The sequence below is a fragment of the Mustela erminea genome, chromosome 15 (assembly GCF_009829155.1).
Source record: "Mustela erminea isolate mMusErm1 chromosome 15, mMusErm1.Pri, whole genome shotgun sequence".
NCBI lineage: Eukaryota > Metazoa > Chordata > Mammalia > Carnivora > Mustelidae > Mustela > Mustela erminea.
This window is the reverse complement of record NC_045628.1, coordinates 75,306,585-75,323,973: the sequence shown is the minus strand read 5'-3', so window position 1 is coordinate 75,323,973 and position 17,389 is coordinate 75,306,585. Positions and strand designations below refer to the sequence as shown.

The 17,389-nt window shown below is 46.5% G+C and overlaps 1 protein-coding gene across 6 annotated transcripts in view; it reads right to left on the bottom strand.

Moving 5' to 3' along the window:
• The window catches only part of SLC7A1 (solute carrier family 7 member 1), a 78,929-nt gene that overhangs the window by 31,050 nt on the left and 30,490 nt on the right, over window positions 1-17,389 (bottom strand). For 4 of the 6 annotated variants that reach the window (XM_032314452.1, XM_032314455.1, XM_032314456.1 and 1 more), the window contains exon 2: window positions 9,449-9,548. The exons of 1 other annotated variant lie outside the window; for it this stretch is intronic. The gene's annotated coding sequence lies outside the window, so the exon portion shown is untranslated. Of the gene's footprint in view, window positions 1-9,448; window positions 9,549-15,230; window positions 15,357-17,389 lie in introns of those variants that run through there. One more of the 6 variants, XM_032314453.1, reaches the window with a different exon arrangement.

The window sequence follows — 17,389 nt, the reverse complement described above, 5'->3', positions numbered from 1 at the left end:
CCAAATCTCGGTGACTTTAACACTCTGGCCATATCAGAAAAAGCCCCAGGAGCCCAGCCGTCCATGGCTTGCCTCCTTCTACTGATTCCACAGGGCTAAATGCAGAAAGCTGCCGGAAGCTTCTGATGTCCCATCAGCAGCAGTGTGGACAGCCCGACACGTGGCCATAAGCCCTGAGTCTGTCTGCACAGTGGAGCAGAGCTGCTGGACGGAGGGAAGCAGGAGGAGGCAGCAAAGTAGAGGTGTTGCCCCTCGGTCTTGACTTCCAAGCCACAGGGGGACAGGCCAGGAGGCGGCCATGAGGACCCACCTCGGGTGCACACCCACCAGGGCAGCACAGCTTCCCGGCACAGGTCAGGAAGTCAGCCAGGGAAAAGGAAAGTACTCAAGAGAGCTTCCAAAGCAGAAATGGCAAAGAGCAAGGCGAACAGGAATGCAGACACTGACCATGAGAGGGCCCCTCAGCCAGGCAAGGAACACAAAGGCGCAGGGAACCAGGCTCCATGGTAGCTGTGAGTGGTGCCACAGTCCCATGAGCTCACGAAGCACAGAGACCCAAGCAGATCATGCACCCAAGGGGCTGAGAGTGGACAGTGCCATACTAACCAAAGAACTAGAACAAGATCTGTCATGGGCAAATCTGTTGCCAAAATGGTATGCAGGCAGACAAGCGTTTTCAACAGCTTTAATGTTCTGGGAAAATATCAAGTAAAAAAGCCCATTTTATTACCCCAGTGAGCACGTAGGTGAGGGGGAGGGGTGTGTAAAGGACCAAAACACTGAGATAATCTTTTAGATTACAGGTTGTTTTCTTCGTTTCTGTATTTGTCATAATGCCTGTGATGAGATGTGTTAACTTTCTAAAGCAGAAAACAAATAACACTAGTTAATAACAACTAACATTTTGGAACATCAGCCAAATGAAAGATCCCTTAGATAAATTATTTCATTTAATCTTCACACCACTTTATCTATCTGGCAATACTCTGCATTCCAGAAATAAGGAAACCCAGCATTACCAGAACACAGTCATTCACAACCTTGGGTGTGCAAGAGAATCACATGGTAAGATTTTTTAAATGAATGATGCCCAGCCCACCATAGACGAAGTCATTCCTTTGACTTTCTCTCTTGCCGAAGAGCATGTAGCCAGTGAACAATGGAATCAGGGTTCAAGCCCAAGTCTTTCTGCCCCAAAGACTTGCCCCATCCTCTGAAGCAGGATCTGCAGGTTTGAAGAACAGGCACGGAGGGTGTGGAGAGCTGGTACAGGAGAGAAGCAGGGACAGGAAGCGGGGCTGACTGGCGGAGGGAAAGGTCTCTGTGTGTCCCACCACGAGAGTGGCGCCTAAGCGCTCCTCCATCCCCTAGCACACAGGATGCATGGAGCAGTGTTCACAGGACCACATCCTACAGAGCACCCAGAGCAGACACTCGGTGTTAGGAAGCAGATAGGAAACCGACCGTCATCTTAGGTAATCACTGCCATTACTCTCCAACAACTCAGGAGGGTCTCTCTATCAAAAGAGATGTTGTCAGCTGACTAGTTAATGGTCTGAGTTACTAAAGAGTATGTTTCTGTTTCTCCAAACAAACAAAAATGTAAAAAGTTGTCAGCTGGGTTCAAATCCAACCTATGCAACATAGTCTTGTCTACGAAGCCTTGAAACAATTCCCATTTTCCTCACAGGGAAGTGTCACGGGGTGTGCTCTATCCCCATCTCCTGTCTCACCTTGAACGACAGCTTCCCCGCTCCACTCCACAGTGGGACAGCTTGAGTACCTGTCACACCCTCAGCCTAGGCTTTTGTAATTCATTATCTTTAAGTCAGCGTTTGGGGTTCTCAGTTTCCAAATCTATCTTTTTTAACGATTTTTTAAAAGGTTTTGTTTATTTATTTGGCAGAGAGAGAGAGAGTGCACAAGTGGGCAGAGAGGAAGGCAGAGAGGGAGAGGAAAGCAGGCTTCCTGCTGAGCTGAGAACCCGATGTGGGTTCGATCCCAGGATGCTGAGATTATGACCTGAAGGCAGAGGCTTAACCCACTGAGCCACCCAGGTGCCCCTCAGTTTCCAGATCTAAAGATGAGACGGCACTGTTGTCCCATTGTTGCAGGTACACATGAGGGTCAAATGAGACATCGCATTAAGGAGCTCACTGAAAAACCAAATCCATTATTCTTCCAATGCAAAGAGCTGCTATTATTGCCACACCAGTCGGCATTCTGGTGTGCCATTCCTCATTCTCATTTCTTTCTTCAAAACATCAATTTGCAAACTGTCAGCTGTCTCTGCTTCCCGGTAGCAGAAGGCAGGTAATCCCCATCAGTGAAGGGTTCCCGCCGTCAGGGCTGTCTTTAAGCGAGGCTTTGACACAGATACTTGCCCAACTTAGCTATAGTCAAATCTTTTCAATATTATCTAGTCAAATTAAAGAATGATATAAAAAACAAGAAGCCAGGGGAAGAACTACTAAGCACATTTTCACAAAAACCAGATACCCAGATACAATCTAGAAATGCTCCTTTTCAAGCCGACAGGATGTGATTAGACAGTAGTTATGTCTCTGGATGGCATTTCCCTCACTAGGGAAGGCTGTCCTTTATCAGGACAGAGGCCCTGGCCCCGTGTACAGAAATGCATTACGACAAAAACACGCATTCCTCAGGAGCTCAGAGCTCCTCTAATACATGCCTTTAATCATACCTACTTTTGCAGTATGTGACAAAAACGTTCTGTATCTGGAATCTGAAGCCAAGTGAGCTACAAACTCTGTGGGCATCTCTAGTACAATGCTGATTAACCAGAACTGAACAGGAGCCTGGTCCTGCAGAGTGGGGGATTTCATTAAGTCAGCTTTACATGAACTGTTAAGCACTTCACTTGGGCCTTAAAAGCTGTTACATGTTTGTCTCTCAAGTAGAAAAGCAATGCTTAAATAAAGTTCCCCTAATATCAGAATTCAAACTTACTAACTCAACATTGCTTCTTTAATTCTCTAGGCCTCCAAGGTATCCTGAAAGAGTTTTCTGTAGCTCCTTCCAGAACTGTCCTCTTACAAAAAGCACAAGGAGACCTGGAATCTAGACCGGAGCAAAGCAGAGGATTCCACACAAAACTGATCTTTCACCGCACACTCACAGTCCCATTACTTTTACATTTACTAACGCATTCACTCAACAAACCCGGGCAGTTCACAGATTTAGACACCAAGCTCCAGTAAATTTCCACGCTTCCCCATCTTCCCATGGTCACAAGCAACTCTGTGAAAAAAAACCTGGAATTTCTAGAAATGCACTGGTTCCAAGGTAGACAAAGCAGCTGTGAAAAATCAGATCCAGCTCCTTGAACTGAGCTGGAGAACAGACTCACAAAGAGGTTAGGGTTCTTGGGAAACAAGGAACATTCTACACCAGCTCCTCAAAAGAAACACATTGCAAATTCATTTAATCCCCACCAGAGACCAACAGTAGCATTGTTACTCCTCTCAGGAGAGTAAGAGTGGAGTTTAGAAGGCAGTTTATGCACATGCACGTGCGCATATGCATGTATATATATATATATGCATTGGATTCCAGAAACCCTATCTATGCCAGGTGCCAAACGGACTCAACTTCGACCAAACTTATTCTCCATGCTGCTGACAATTCTTAATGGGTCACCTGATCCTACAAATAAAAGATTCACAAGGGTTAAGTGACACCCTCTTCTTGAATGACAACTCCTCTGTAAAAATTAAGTCAATTAGTTATTCAAATGGTGGAGTAAATTAACATAATCCAGCTACTTCCCTCCAGCTGCTGGGCAAGACCCATGGGCTTTGAGGCAATAGGAACTTTATTTGGGAGTGAGGAAAGGTGGGAATTTTGGGTTCCAGCGCCCAACCAAGGCTTCAGGGAATGTTCTGGAAAGTATACAGACAGCAAGGCTTAGAAAAGTATGTGTTAGAAAGAGCAGGCCAAAGCAGATGGATTAGATATTATGTTGGAGATACTATATCCCTTAAAAAAGCAGGGAGAAAGTGTCAAAAAAAAAAAAAAAGAAAAAAGAAAAAGAAAACAGAGAGAGAGAGGGAGAAACATGAAATAGCACCTCTGGGAAATAATAATAACATACTGAATATGAGTTTATATAAAGAATGGCCTGGAAGGGAAACTGAAGTAGTTGTCTTTCAACAGGTGATTAAGGACATTTTTTATCTTCTGCATATGGATAATTTTTTCTATGAGTGTGGACTGCTTCTGAGTTAAGGGGAAGGAAATATTCTAATAAAACCAACAAACAAACAAGTGGAAAAAAAGGAAGGCATAAGCGTCCAAAGACAAGTTAAATCCATGTCAACAGTCTACCTGGGAGATGTGAATAATTGAGTACGTGGGATTTCATTACGCTTTCTCCCTACATTTGTGCATGTTTGGAAATTTCCAAAAGTGAATGTGAAAAGAAAGGAACCCACTCAGGGCTAACCCAGAAAACAAAGAAGAAATTCTTCCACAACCTTTATCAACCCCTACCTCCAGGACCGGAAGAGTCCCCCAGTGCTATAAGCCATGGAGTCTAATTAAATAGTCTTTAACACAGGATTAGGTTGAACCATATGAAATTATCAATATTCAGCTATTTTTTTTAACCTAGAAAAATAGCCACGAGTAAAGGGTTTGTCACAGGCAGACCTCGTCGTACCTCTTACCAGTCTTGTTCCTACACATCCTCTGAGCCGAAGTCTGTATCAAATTTGGGGAAGCATACTGAAACCAGAAAAGGCAACATGGGTTCCAATGAAGAGATTTAAGGGGGAAAAAAAGGAGTGATTCAGAGGTTCTTCAGAGCTTATAGTGGCTGAAAGAGAGACACTCGTAGGCATGTGTGTTTTGTGCATGTTCTGTGTACCCATGAGGGACATGAGTTCGTCTTGTGGGTCACATGTCACTGCTGAGGTGACCAGGGAGGGAAGGCACAGGCCCACTGAACTGCCTGTGACACATATCAGACGACCCAGGTGAAGTGGGGTGACGATGGTGGACAGGTGGGTGGGGCAGGACCGTCCTTTTACTAGAGTCTTGAATGGCAAGCTGAGAAACTGACACTCAGACGTGAAATTTTTAAGCGAAGGAAGACCATCTCAAAAACCTTCTCTTAGAAGGATTGCTCTGGTCTTGTCAGGAAACACAGAGTGGAGAGGGAAACAGCACCGGGACAGCTGACTGTTCGTGGCTCAGCCTTCTTTCTCTGGGGAGCAAATCAATTATGTTTGCCTTTGAGCATGATATTTTAATCTGACTAATAAAGCACTTTTGCACAAGCAAAGGCTCTAATCTTTCACATTCACCTGCCATTTGCTCCCTGTCTGGGCTTTCTCCTCAAAGAGCCCCGAGATACACAGACTCCACACACCCACAGTTACCATGGGAATTATCTATGTGGCATATGTCATGCGCGAATAACCCCTCAGCAGGAAATGCCACATTTTATGGTTGGTCTTCCTGTAATGACACTTTACCAGTAGCCAAAATCGCAAGCCCTCATCCCAAAAAGAAAAGCATGTAAATGTTGAAAGAGATGTCACAGCCTCCTTGTGCGGCCAGCTACCTTCCTTGTTGAAGTCTGGCAATGACCTGCTGCACTCATCTACCTTCCAGAATATATTGGGAGGAAACCTCCGGTATGTGGGGCCAGAATGGTCTCTGTTCTCTGGGCGAGAAATGACTCTGAAGTCCCGGAAGAAAATGGCCAGTTCCACAGGGGTCCGTGCACCACAAAATGCTGGGGCAAACCACCAAATGCTGGGGCAAACCACAAAATGCTGGGGCAAACCACCAAATGCTGGTGGAGGACTACCAGCGGGTCAGGCTGCCATCAGATGGGCAAGGCAGCCCAGGAAGTTGGACAAGTGTCGCTCCTTGCACCAGACCAGAGAGTAGCATTCAGTGTGCGGGGGCTCCTGCAGCGTGTGAGATGGAGCACCGATGCATCCTCTGTCCCAGGCAGCGCCACCTGCTGTGTTTCATGGGAGACTCCAGGGCAATCCAATCACCCTGTCCCCTACAGAATGCTACCTGAATGTGACCCCACAGCCTCTCCATGTAACAACAGTCAATCATCCAGACTGCCGTTCACGAAACTCTCCATTCTTTGGTGACTGCTTTATAACAATCAGGGTCCACATCTCCAGAGAATGAGGAGACACAGCACAGACTCCTGTTATTTTTAAGGAATTTTTAAAGGGTAACCCACAGACATCACAACTTACGCCCCAAATAACGCTGTCTACATAGACACTGCCACAGAAAAAAATTATTACTGGGAGGGCGTCTTGCCTTCTAAAAGTTCACAGCCAGTAAGTCACACTTGAGACTCAGGACCGCATTTCCCTACACAAACACTGTGACAAACTACAGCCAGGTCCCAAACCAGCTTGGACTGTGGAATCCAAAGCCAGGTTCCACAAACAGCAACTTCACCTGACATTCCTGCTGTGGACTGGAGCGCTCTGGGGGCAACCCCCACCCAGCAGGGTCAGGACGGCACAGAGGACATCCGAGTGGGTTAGAAGAAGGAATGGACCCTATAGAGTTGTGATCCTTTAAAGGATTTAAAGCATGGGTCATTTTGGAGAAAACAAAGGAGCATTTTAAAATAACTTTCCACAAAAATGGACAGTAGATGGCAATCGCTTTTCAAGGAGCAAGTAAAGGTGATCTGTGGTCGGCAGTCTCTAAGGCGGCCCCACGATCCACTCCTGGTGTTTCCCTGAGTGTGTGGGGGAACTGGGACTTGCTTTTAGTCAGCAGAACATGGCAACGGTGCTGACGTCACTCGGTGATTACGTGACATGACATGAGGCTCTATCTTGCTAGCAGCCTCTCCTTGCCAGCTTAACGAACCAAGGAGCCACACTTGGAAAAGCCACATGGCCATGAATGTCAGCCAGCAAAAGGCCAGGGCTCTGGGGTCCTACAACCTTGAGGACAGGGATTTGCCCAACAACCTGAGGGAGCTTAGAAGCAGCTTCTACCCCAGCCACGCCTCCGGATGAGAACCAAACCGTAGTCAACACCTTGACTCCAGGCTTGTGAGCGAAGCTGTGCCCTGACTTCTAACTACAGGAACAATGAAACAGATGGGTGTTGTTTCAGGCCTCTGGGTTGGTGGTTTGTTATTCTCCCGTGGTCCAGTCATGAGGCAGGGAGTGAGTCTGCATCCGTTCTCTCTTTAAATCCTCAAGAAGCTAAAAACCAGAGCCCAACATTTCTTTAACTTTCTCTGTTTTAATGGTGGCGTTAACGTTTCCTTGAATTGCAATTATTTTTCTTTAAGTCTAAGTGATCTGAAAGCCATTTCCTCCTCTGGAAAAATGGCATGCATTAAATGACTATTATGTCATTTTCACAGAATGTGGCCCCTCTCCTGGGAGTTATAGGAGAGATAAAGGTAAGCAATGCACCGTCCCTGGGCTCAGAGTGCACACAGTCTGGGAAGGAAGACTAAAGCAAGCATCAAAGCATTCGGCAAATATTTGCCTTAGGCCTACTCTATGCCTCCCCGCCCTTCTAGGTGCTGAGGAAACACCAGGGAAGGGAACCAAGCGACCTGGTGGCCTGCCCTCTGGGCAGGAAGACGGTTATGATAAACCAAGGAGCACAAACAAGTGTGGCAGAGACCAAAAAGCCTCCAGGGGCGTACCACCTCTGTCACCATCTGGCACCTGGTAGGACTCTCTTCACTCAAGAAGGGCCTACCTCCTGGTGGTTTCTAGTTCCCCTGATTTAGGTGCAGTTCACGACATAAGCCCAAGGGCCTGAGAACCAAGGATGGCTTCCCCACGCATTCTGTCGCAGTGTCCTGATCCGAGAAACAGATCTGATGTAGACTTTTCACCCCAAGGTGAACACTCAGCACCACCCCCCTCCACACACACACAGGCCAAGCTCTGGTATTTGGTAACAGGAAGAGGTTCTAAAATAGTCTGTTAAGACAGCACAGACACATCTGCCTATTGCAGGAAGAGGAGGAAGAGTGCAGAATGAACTCACTCTAAGCACTTTGACTAAATACGACCTGAAAGGAGAAGGAAAGAAAAGGACATCCGAGGTCCACAATGGCTTCTGGCACAACGCAGGATAGCCTCCCATGACCCTGCTGGCAAGGATCCAGCTTTCCTGACTGTCTTCGCAAAAGTGCACCTGGTAACCTACACTTTCGTTCTGACATTGACCAGTTGCAATAGCCTCATTAACAAGGGGGGAGTCTCCCAAGGACATAGAAGCCATGGGGAGCCCTCCTAATTTCAAGGCCACTTGCTTGAAGATGCTTCCCTGTGGCAAAGGTCATGGGCCATATCCCCTGCAAAGTCCCTCTGATGAAGGATGACCTTGATTATAGGTGCATTCTTGATAGAGCTATATTTGGAATTAAGAGTCTGAATGGCCCAAAGGACTGTAAGAATGTGAGAGAGAGAGAGAAACATCAGGTGAGGTTCTTTTATAAGCACACATGCCTGAAAAACTTTACCTCCGTTTTTTTAAATGCACAAAATAGTGACAATAACAATGAAGTGCCCATACTTGGTGAACTTGTTACTTCAATCAAAAAATAACCAGAGTGATAGCTTTTAACTATTTTAATAGAAGAACCCTTCTTTCCCAAACCACCTCCTCTGCTGAACCCAACTGTGAGAATCAGATAAAACTGGAACCACTCTGACACAGACAGACAGGAGACACTGTGCCCCACTGGCTAGCCCTGACCTTCCCCCACCTTCCCTGCCTGGCTCCTTGGCCTCCTCAGGACTCTGGGGCTCCAAGGACCCACCTGAAATACACTGACCTATGGCAGATCACTACAGCACCTGAACCCAAGAACAAGCTACAGGAAGATCCCTAAGTAAAAGAGGGAAAATCTGAGGAATGAGGGGGTAGAAGCAAGAGGAAAAGCTTGAGAGCAGGAAGGCAACTGGAGCCAGCCCTTGACCTTGCGAAGCAAAGGCTCCAAGAGTCAAAGGCAGGACCACAGCACAGTGCATCAGGACTACTGCACAGGGGCCCTGGCCCAGAGCAGGTCCCACCAAGTCCCACACACCACGCCGCACACCAGCATCTACACCAGGATGGAGGGGCAGGCTCTGGCAGATCTCTTCACAGCATGCCTTGGTGGCCTCTGTTCAGAAGCCTTGCCATCTGCAGGGTATTTCGAGTTCTGTTTGAAGGAAATGCAGGAATTCAATAAAACCATGAAAGCGAGGAGAAACATCTGTCTTCTGTTGAGTGGATGGGCCTGAAGACCTAGAGGACTCTGAAAAGGCAGAGTAGTCATAAGCTTTAAAAGACGATGACATAGAGTATAGCTGTCCCTTAACCTATAAAGTCAACAGCCAACAGAAGGACTAAAAGGACAATATATTCTAGCACCCAAGAGACGGTCCTGCAGGACGTGCAGGTGGGCAGAATGTACCTGAAATAGGACGTAAGAATTCGTCACCTCGTCACCTGAGGATCACCTGGGTCCTGGAGCAAAGACGTCTCAGGAGGGATGAGATGGGAGCTTCTTGCTCCTGGAAAGTAAAGAAGAATCATTAGGCCCCATCAGGTTGGTGGTTGGCCCCACCACACCTTTGGCTGCGACAAGGAGGGATGACTCCATCCTGCTCAGCGGCAGGAAGGACACCCCACCTTACAAAGATGAATGGCATGGTAACTGAGAAGGTGAGGGTCGGAGTGAAGCACCACTGGGTGGGGAACAAGACAGGAAACTGGACAAGGTGGCTTCCAAACCAGTGATCCTACAACGTGACCTCCATCAGTGATGATCCTATCTCAAACAAGGATGGTATCAAAGCATCAGCCAGACAGGCCACCTCCACAGATCTAGGACACAGGGGCAGGTGAGTACAAGCTCTGAGGCCCTCGCCAGGAGCTGTGAGGGGAGTGAATCCCCCCTCTGAAAATGGCATTGAGCACTGAGACCAGCAGAGGTAGACAGCCTTAGCTGGGTCCTTTAGGAAACAGGGGGACACCATCCGTGAAAGGCATTTTGCAGCAGACTCTCCCGGAGCAGCTACCCAATGGGCTCAAGTGTAGCCCTGCTCGGCAGACACCAGGATGGGCTGGGATGCTCTAAACATAGGATGTGTGCTCTCGTGACAAGCTGGCGGAGTGCCCTACAGTCCCACAACGAATGCGATCGAGTGATTGGAGTCACCACCGTCTGCAAGTGGGATCAGTCACCTTCACAGGGGGAGTCCTAGGAAGAGGCTTGTCGAGGAGTAGCACATAGTCCTTCATTTCCTCCATCTTACCATTTCTACTTTACACACTCATGGGCTTGTCCAGGAGCTGGAGGGGTCTAATGAAGCCTCCTGAATACAATCTGCACCACTGTGAACCCAGAGAGGATTATCAGTATGCCAAAGAGGCACAAGAAGATGCAAATCAACGCGGAGAGTTCCAGAACCTCGGCAGCAGCACACGGATTTCCCACAACCCAGATCCGACTCCATCCTCACCTGCACTCATTCCACATCAATACTCCATTCTCCTCCCCTTCTGTTCTGAAAATGTCCAAACCCTCAGAAAAGTTAAATGAACATTTACAGAGTCTTCACCTACATTCACCAATTTTAACATTTGCTATTATCTGCTTTATCTTTATATAAATATAAACTGTTCTCAGAAGCCACTTGAGAGTGAGCTATGATAGCTACCATGACACTTGACCTCTAAGCACTTTGGTAAGCTGAGAACGGCACTCTTCTACGGAAGTGTAATGCCATTATCATACCAAAGAAACAGATATTCATTCGGTAGCATCTCAAACACAGCCCAGAACAAACAACACACTGCTGTTCCCTCTCATGCGCCAAGAACCACAAGGGCCCTGAGAGGGCCACGGTCCAGCAGGGGAGACCGACATACAGACACATTTCCGCGACAAGGGCACCAAGATGGTGTGGCTCACATGGGGGTCTCCACCTCCGCAGGCTCTACCTGGAGATTTGAGAAGAGGCTTATGCGATGACATAATGTTTAGAAGATGAGTCTAGCCAACACATACAGAGCAGGAGCTGAATGTAAAAACAGAGTGGCTTGAATGTGACAGCAAGAAGAATACTGCCCACCCCCCCAAAAGTCCAAATCCCAACTCCAGGAACTTGTGACTAGGTTAGGTTACATGGCAAGGAGGAATAAAGGTTGCAAGAGGAATAAAGATGCTAATCAGCTGACCTTGAGATAGGAGGATTTTCTGATAGAATCAGTGAGGGTCCCTACAAGATGGGAGAGAAAGCAGGAGAGTCAGTGTCAGAGGGATGCAATGTGAGAGACCCCATCAGCCACCCTAGTTCTGAATGTGTCAGGGGACCAGGAGTCAAGGCAGGCAGGCAGCCTCTGGAAGCTGGGAAGAACAAGGAGCCAAATTCTCTCCAGAGTCTTAGGAATGGAGCACATCCCTGCCAACACCTGGACCTGAGCCTGGTGAGACCTATTTCGGACTTCTGATCTCCATCCAGAACTGGAAGACAATAAATGTGTATGGTTTTAAGTGAATGAGAAAACAAAACAAAAAACTGTGGAGGCTGGAAACAAGGCTGGAAACTGTCAAAGCGCTGGGAGATGGGGGCAAGCCCTTATGGCCAAGCCAAGAAAACTACACTTTGTTCTCTGGGGAAGGGAGAGAGCCAAGAGCCATGATCGGATCTCTATCTGGAATAAAAGGAGCAGAATCTAGAAGAAAAACAACTGATAATGTTGGTTGCCATTGATAAATTTGACCTTTCAAACAAACAAACAACTTAAAATTTTGGGAAACTTGGATCCGTCACCCAGAACTTGAAAGTTTCTCAAAACTTAGAGAATTTTCTGATGATACTGGTGGTGATACTAACAAATGTGATTTTTAGAAAACAATTACATGATAAAATCTGTCCACCTCTGGAAGATCTGTGTAATTCAGTAAGACAGTAATTCACTGAAACAAAATCATACATGGAAAAATGACTGATTCAAAGGAGAAAATGGATTTTTTTTTATGTACAAAACAGACCCATTTTCCAGTAAAAAAAAAAAAAAGCCTATCAGTATGGATTCAGATTCTACTGTGGAACCAACTATCTCCTTTCAAGTTTTCGTGCAGTATCAAAAAAGAATACCCATAATTGTCCATAAAAAGACTCCTGCAGTCCTCTTTCTTTTCCAAGTACCTATCCAAGGTCACATTTTCTTTATATATTACAACTAAAACAACACATCAAAATTGACTGATGCATAACCAGACATAAGAATCAAGTTGTCTTCAATTAAGCTGAACATTAAAGAGATTGCTAAGTATATAAAATGACGCTACTCTTACTAATTTTCTGTTGTTGTTGTTGTTGTTCTGGAAACTAGGTATTTTCCATAAAAATGTTATGCTAACATAAAATGATTTACTGTTGTTATTTTTAGATGGATTAGTATATAAACACTTGAAGTTGTTCTAGATTCTAATTTGTAACATGATAAGCATTTATACATACAACCCACATAAGCAAAACTCCTTCAAGTCCTCCACAGTCTACAATTACAGAGCACAGGGAGGTTCCAAGACCAAGCGGTTTGAGAACTGCTGCATTCTGGGCTGTCCAGTCAAACGAACATGGCCACGCTGGATCCAAGCTCATGTCACAAAACTCTGCTCACACTTTCCTGTCCTGGTATACAAGCAGTTAATGCCCAACTCAGAGGTCCTGAAGAAAAGCATGCCATACATTAATCCAGGCTGAACTCATCAGGATTAATAGGATTGGAATGCATAGCAAATACATTCATTAGTACCGCTTTTCTTTAATCCAAGAATGTTCTAGCTGATTTATTCTATTTCAGCAGATTTGACAACTCACTTTTTTTAAAAAACAGAGTAATGAGAATGCTACATACACTTCACACTTGAAGGATTTGATCTCCTGTATTTCATAAACACAGCCAGCAGCAAGCACACCGGACGAGCTGGGCTGGAAAGGTGAGGCCGTGACACCGGGGCTCTGTGTAATGGGGGGCACCCGGCACTTGGACAGGGCGTATGTATGCACAGCAACATGAAAACAGCACGTTTTTCTATGGTGTATTTCTATGGAACAGTTTAGATATCAGAGGCGTATTTCTATGGAACAGTTTAGATATCAGAAGGAATCAGATCTTTTCATTAGGTACACTGATGAAGCACCAAAAATGTTTGGCCATTTTTTAAACATAATGCCCAACTTTCTGGCAACTTAAAAGCTGCTTTGCCTATGAGTGTGTTTTTATGCTGTTCTTCATTCCACAAATGTTCTGGATGCCAGATATGGTTCTAGAGACCAGAGATGCAACAGGGGCCTGATCAGACCCAAACCCCTGACTTCCTGGAGCTTAGGTTCTGTGACTGGAAGCCCCTCTTTGAAAAATGAGAACGGGTGAAATAGTAACTGGAAGAGGCATGCTTCTGCTCTCCTAAAGCAATTCCATGAGATTTTCAGATACAGCAGGCGCTCCAGTGACGCAAATATGTGCTCCACCCCACAAGAAGGGCAGATGCTAGGGCTGTGGTAAGGAACAAAGCTACAGGGAGCACAGTTCAAGGCAACTAGGCGATCTCTATCATGTCTACTGACTTGAACCAAGATCTCTGGCAAGAACAGAGCTCCTTCAGAATGGCTGAGTGCCTATGGAAGGGCCAAGCCAGTCCCTGAGTGGGCATGGAGGATGTCCAAATCCTGGCAGGGGAGCATTTGTAGTTTAAAAAAGCAAACCCTGATTAATTCTTTTCTTTGGCATGAATAGTTTTCAAATTTCAGCCTAAGATATTTGGTGGTTAAAAGAGAACAGGGGCGCCTGGGTGGCTCAGTCGGTAAGCAGCTGCCTTCGACTCAGGTCATGATCTCAGAGTCCTGGGATCGAGCCCCACATCGGGCTCCCTGCTCAGCAGAGAGCCTGCTTCCCCCTCTCCTTCTGCCTGCTGCTCTGCCTAATTGTGCTATCTCTCTGTCAAATAAATAAAGAATCTTTGAAAAATTTATTAAAATTTTAAAAAAGTAAAAGGGAGCATAGGCTAAGAGGCTGCCAAGTAGTTAAACGGACATCAGTTTTCTGTCCAAGGGAAGAAGTGGAGAATGGAACGAAAGCCTGAAGTCCAGAAAGGAGCGTGCAATGTCCCCAGAGCCAGCGGGGCAGGCCTCCAGGCCTCCCGGAAGGATCCAACCCTGTGCCCAGAGACTCTCAGACTCCATCCCCTGCTCCACGAGGAGCCTGCTGTGCGGGTACTGCAGGAACCACAGCAAGCATGGAACCCCCCAGCGGCTGTGCCTGCACCCTGCAGAGAGGACCACAGGAACATGGGAGCCATCCCTGCTCTCTCCTCCAGCCTCCCAGTCTTAAAACCGCATTTTAGGTCTACCCAGAATGGCCAGACCCTTATTAACTGAAATAATTCACTCCCAAGGAGCAGACCTGCAGGGCGCCAGAAACCACAATACTTTGACAGATCACGTTCCCCTATGCTTCAGTTGGACCCACATTTGGGACTACCACAGCTCCATGACCACCTAACACGTGCTTGCTTCCTGGCTTCTCAATGATAAGGGCTTACCCCTGACCATGGGCTTCACAGCTGCTACTCAGTGGTTTCCCAGGAAAACTCACACACTGGATTCCAGCGTCCACCTGAGAATGTGAATGCCTTACCTCTTTTTCCAATCTCCAATGCCCACCCGAATCCTACCTGTACTGGAGACCTACACCAGTTTCTGTCCCCTCCCTGAGACAGCAATAACACTACAGCCTAAATGCTGTTTGAAAGACCACAGACTCCATATAGACATCTGTGGTTCTCTAAAATTTATGAGGGGAAAAAAATTTCATATGGTAAAGGAAATGTGGTCAAGGAAATAACAGCAAGATATTTATCCTCCCCACAATCCTTCAATAATTAAAACTACAGCCATTCTACACCAAGGTAAAGGTCACTGGACTCACAATTTGATGACTCAACCTTCCTCCAAGAGGCAAAATACTCCACAAAAAGCCCTCCCAAATCTTCTTTGTACTGCAACAGGCCAGTGAAGGCCGTTCTTCCCCCTTGGCCTATGTCTCCTGGTGATGCCAAGGGAAGAGGAAGGGTGGCAAGAGAAGCTGCGAGGGGCCAGGTCTAAGGTTACAGGGCAACGGTTCTCAACCAAGGTTGCTTATGCTCCCGCCAAAGGGCATCTGGCAATGCCTGGAGATACCTGTGGTTGCCACAAGTCAGGAGCAGGGGGGTGTTGTCGTCATCTAGTGCTCAGAGGCCAGGAACGCCACTCAACATCCTATGGCGCTCGGGGCAGCGTCCGCAGCAGAGAAGTACCAACAGAGCACTGAGGGAGACAAAGTGTGACTTTTACTGTGTGAAACTGTCCGCTGCAAAGTGTTCTATGGACTTTTTTAAGTGAAATGGTTTAAGATTTTTTTTTCTTAAAGCTTCCAATAACATCTGCAAACAAGCATATTCACTAAGAAAGTGAAACCTCGTCACAACATTGCTGAAGAACCCTCCACTGTCCCGAAACCAGGGCTGAGAATAACGAAGAGGCAAGCAGAAGACAGGGAAGAGTAAACAATTAAAAAACACGGTGTGACTAAGCCATGCTTCACTTTTTAATGAGTTCTCATTCCTAAGGGCGAGTTAGTATCTTGTAGAAGGCTGGAGACCCAGGCACTCTGCATGACTCTGCTTGGAAGGTGAAGGTCAAACCTGGAAGAGCTGGGATGGCCAGGGCAGTCCCCTGAGAGAGAAAGGAACCAGCAGGCTGAGCCCCACGTGCTCACAAGGGCCGCAGAAAGAATGCCTCATCCCACCTCACAGGTGAGGTGCAGGAGCTCAGGGAAGGACCCCACTGTGACGGAAAGATCCCACTGCCACTTCATTAAACAGTCCTCTTGTTCTGCAAAACATGGGTTCAGTGTTGGAGTGGAAAGATATCTCTACTCTGCAGCTCTGAGAAAGCACAGAGATGAGGCAGTGTTCAGCATAGGAGGATGGCCACTTCTCTCCCTGAGATTTCTGCCTGCCAAGGAGCCATGAACCTCTATTTCTTAATGCCTGAGATCTGAAAAACGAAATAATAAATTCAAAGAGTTGGAAGTAACCAACTCACCACCTAATGCAGAAGTCCCCCCAGGCTGTCATGGGTTTGACAGGAGAGAGAGGGGAGGCAGGAGGGAGGAAGGGAGGACCGGTGCTGCGGGGGGGGGCAGGTACAGAGAAGTGACTCTCCAAGCTGCCACCTGCCTCCCTCCCCCTTCGGAGCTCTCACCAACCAGCCTCTGACTTCTGCCTCCATCTGGAGTAATGCATTCGCATCTGAAGCCAGCCATATCCCCCAAGGCAAAAACAGTAAGAATGGCTCACATTCCAATGAAATGGCTATTAGGTGCCAGCCCCATGTAAGGCGCTCTATGTACACGACCTCATCTAACACTCAAACCAGGCCTTGACGTTTACACAGCTGTTGCGCCCATCTTACTGAGGGCAAGCCAGCCCTGTAAAGTAGTTTTAAAGCCGAGCCTTGGTTCAAACCTGCGCGCACCTGACTCCAAAGCCACTTGGACGCTCCATTACCTTTAATGCTACTGAAAATCTACGTGAATGTATAATCGGTCCCCCATGGCAGTGGGCCATGATATAATTACAGTAAAACTTTAATCAGACATAAGGAGGATCTTCCCACTTAGCAAATGCAATGAGATGCGAGGGAGCGAGGAGGCAAAGATAGGTCTTCAAGGTGACTTTGGTTTCAAACTCTGCTCAACCACTGACCGGCTCAGTGAGCTCGGGCAAATTATTCTGAAACTGTTTCCTCACTTCTCCAAAGAGGAAACTACTGCACAGCTCATGGAATTGTTTAAAAACAGTAATAAATTGAGATTATGCATATAAATATAATCTGTATTTTTTAAAGTACTTACACTCCTGGGAGACTGTCCCTGAATAAGTGATATCATCTCAGAAATACTCTGCCTTCATTTCATCCCGTTCTGCATATGCACTGGCTCCTGTTTGGCGTTTTGAAATTTCTCCACCAAATAGCTAATGAGCGATATAAATAGATAAATGCAGCCAGGGGAAGCTGCTATTTTAAGAAATTCTCCAGTTGAAGGGAACGATTGTTTGATGTGTGAATAATCAGTTCTTAATTACACGGTTTGTCAATATTTTAAAAGTATTATCTCACTACAAGCTGCGGGGGTAGACTGTGGCACTTACCCTCTGTTTCTCTCTGCCAGTAACTGAACCCAAAGAGTTTAATAAAATACAATCATTGCCAGTAAGGAAGTGACATATTATTGAAAAAAAGAGGTACTCACGAAACATACACATACAATACAAAAACCACAGGGTATTCTCCAA